Source organism: Theropithecus gelada, chromosome 19 (genome assembly GCF_003255815.1).
Source record: "Theropithecus gelada isolate Dixy chromosome 19, Tgel_1.0, whole genome shotgun sequence".
NCBI lineage: Eukaryota > Metazoa > Chordata > Mammalia > Primates > Cercopithecidae > Theropithecus > Theropithecus gelada.
In genome coordinates this window covers 33,054,203-33,056,702 of record NC_037687.1, presented here as the reverse complement: position 1 = coordinate 33,056,702, position 2,500 = coordinate 33,054,203, and the positions used below count along the sequence as shown (strand labels likewise).

The 2,500-nt window shown below is 44.0% G+C and overlaps 1 protein-coding gene across 1 annotated transcript in view; it reads right to left on the bottom strand.

Annotated features, from left to right (window-relative positions):
- Window positions 1–2,500, bottom strand: part of NLRP8 (NLR family pyrin domain containing 8) — a 49,919-nt gene that overhangs the window by 44,505 nt on the left and 2,914 nt on the right. The gene's annotated exons all lie outside the window — the stretch shown is intronic.

The following is a 2,500-nucleotide window of genomic DNA, read 5'->3' as shown; positions in this document are numbered from 1 at the left end:
GCTGGAAACCATCATTCTCAGCAAACGATCGCAAGAACAGAAAACCAAACACTGCATGTTCTCACTCACAGGTGGGAACGGAACAATGAGATCACTTGGACTCAGGAAGGGGAACATCACACACTGGGGCCTATCATGGGAGGGGGAGGGAGGAGGGATTGCGTTGGGAGTTATACTTGATGTAAATGACGAGTTGATGGGTGCTGACGAGTTGATGGGTGCAGCACACAAACATGGCACAAGTATACATATGTAACAAATCTGCACATTACGCACATGTACCCTAGAACTTAAAGTATAATAAAAAAAAAAAAAAAAAGTCTCACAGTCTCACCACCTCCGTTCAGGGAGAAGAAAAATCACCTAGATCTATCTCTATCACAGGAATTTTAGGAAATGAGAAAAGGCGTTGTTGTGTGATGCACTAAGTAAGGTGTTCAATAACACATTATAAATGGATAGCACAGCCAGACACTGAGGGAGAAATATAGAGAAATACACACATACTCATACACACATATGTGTCTGTAAAATATATGCACAGTTTAATATCTACGTAGGTGTGTATCTATGCATCCAGTCGGCCCTTCGTATCCACGGGTTCTACATCTGTGGAATCAACCAAGGATGGAAAATAAATTAAAAACCCAATAAAAATACAACAATAAAATAATACAATTGAAAAACCAATACAAAGCTGGGCACTGTGGCTCACACCTGTAATCCCAGCACTTTGGGAGGCTGAGGCAGGAAGATCGCTTGAGTCAAGGAGTTTGAGACCAGCTTGGGCAACATAGCAAGATCTCAACTCTACTAAAAAAAATAATAATAATAATTAGCTGGGCGTGGTGGCACACCTGTAGTCCTAGCTACTTGGGAGGCTGAGGCAGGGGGATCACTTGAGCCAAGGAGTTTGAGACCAGCTTGGGCAACATAGCAAGATCTCAACTCTACTAAAAAAATAAAAAATAATTAGCTGGGCACGGTGGCACACCTGTAGTCCTAGCCACTCAGGAGGCTGAGGCAGGAGGATCGCTTGAGCTCAGGAGGTAAAGGCTCAAGTGAGCCATGATCATACCACTCCACTTCAACCTGGGAAATGGAGTAAGACCTTGTCTCAAAAAGTAAAAAAGACCAATACAGGATAACAACTATTTACACAGCATTTACATTGTGTTAGGTATTATAAGTAATTTAGAGTGATTTTAAGTCTGCAGGAGGATGTGTACAGGTTCCATGCAAATACGATGCCATTTTATATAAAGGAGTTGAGCACCCATGAATTTGTTCAGTACCCTTGAGGGAGAGCCTGGAACCAATCCCCCATGGATACCACGGAACTTCTAGTTTAATATCTATGTATGTGTGCACATATGTGTACCCACGAATATCTATATACACGCATACACATATAGTCATTGATTCTTGTTACACCTGGTAGTTCTCGTCTATAAAATTCTTGTGAACACTGAATTCGCTAATACGGAACCATTGGTCCCAGGAAAATGCAGGGTTTGTTTCCTGCTCGTCTCTGGTTACAACATTTTCATCGACTGATCAATATAAAAACTTGTTTTCCATGTGTTTTTGTTTAAAGACACCTTACTTAGTATGTACTGTTGATTATTAACATTGAGCTCATGGCCAAGCACACTGATAAATCCTGCCTAAAGGAAGCTCAGCTAACACATGTGTTTTCTCCCTAAGGCACAGCGTGGCCTTCTTGCCCTCAGGAACGCAGAAGGGCACATCAGCACTAGTTTGGGTACCATTTTTTTTTTTTTTTTTTTTTTTAGACGAAATCTCACTCTGTGGCCCAGGCTGGAGTGCAGTGATGTGATCTCAGCTCACTGCAACCTCTGCCTCCTGGATTCAAGCGATTCTTCTGCCTCAGCCTCCCGAGTAGCTGGGACCACAGGCGTGTGCCACCATGCCAGGCTAATTTTTGTATTTTTTAGTAGAGACGGGGTTTCACCGTGTTAGCCAGGCTGGTCCCGAACTCCTGACCTCATGATCCTCCCGCCTCAGCCTCCCAAAGTGCTGGGATTGTAGGCATGAGCCATTGTGCCCGGCCTGGGTACTATTTTAAACAGCAAAACCACCAACTCAAAGCCCAGACGTGGAAATGACACTGGCTTACAGGGTGAGAGCTGAAGCCGGAAGGCAGAGCGTCGCCTTGTTTGACCTCGGCTGGGAGGTCAACCTGATGTTTCTGCTGCGTTCCTGTCTGGGAATGATCTTGAAAGCGCTGTAAGTATTGATGTGGGGGCTACAAATATCTTTTAATGAGTAGGTACATTCACGAATACAGAATCCATGAAAAATGAGGATCAACTGTGTGTGTGTGTCTGTGTGTCTGTGTGTGTATGTGTGTGTGTGTGTCTGTGTGTATCTGTGTGTGTGTGTCTGTGTGTGTGTGTGTCTGTGTGTGTCTGTGTGTCTGTGTGTGTGTGTGTGTCTGTGTGTGTGTCTGTGTGTCTGTGTCTGTGTCTGTGTGTGT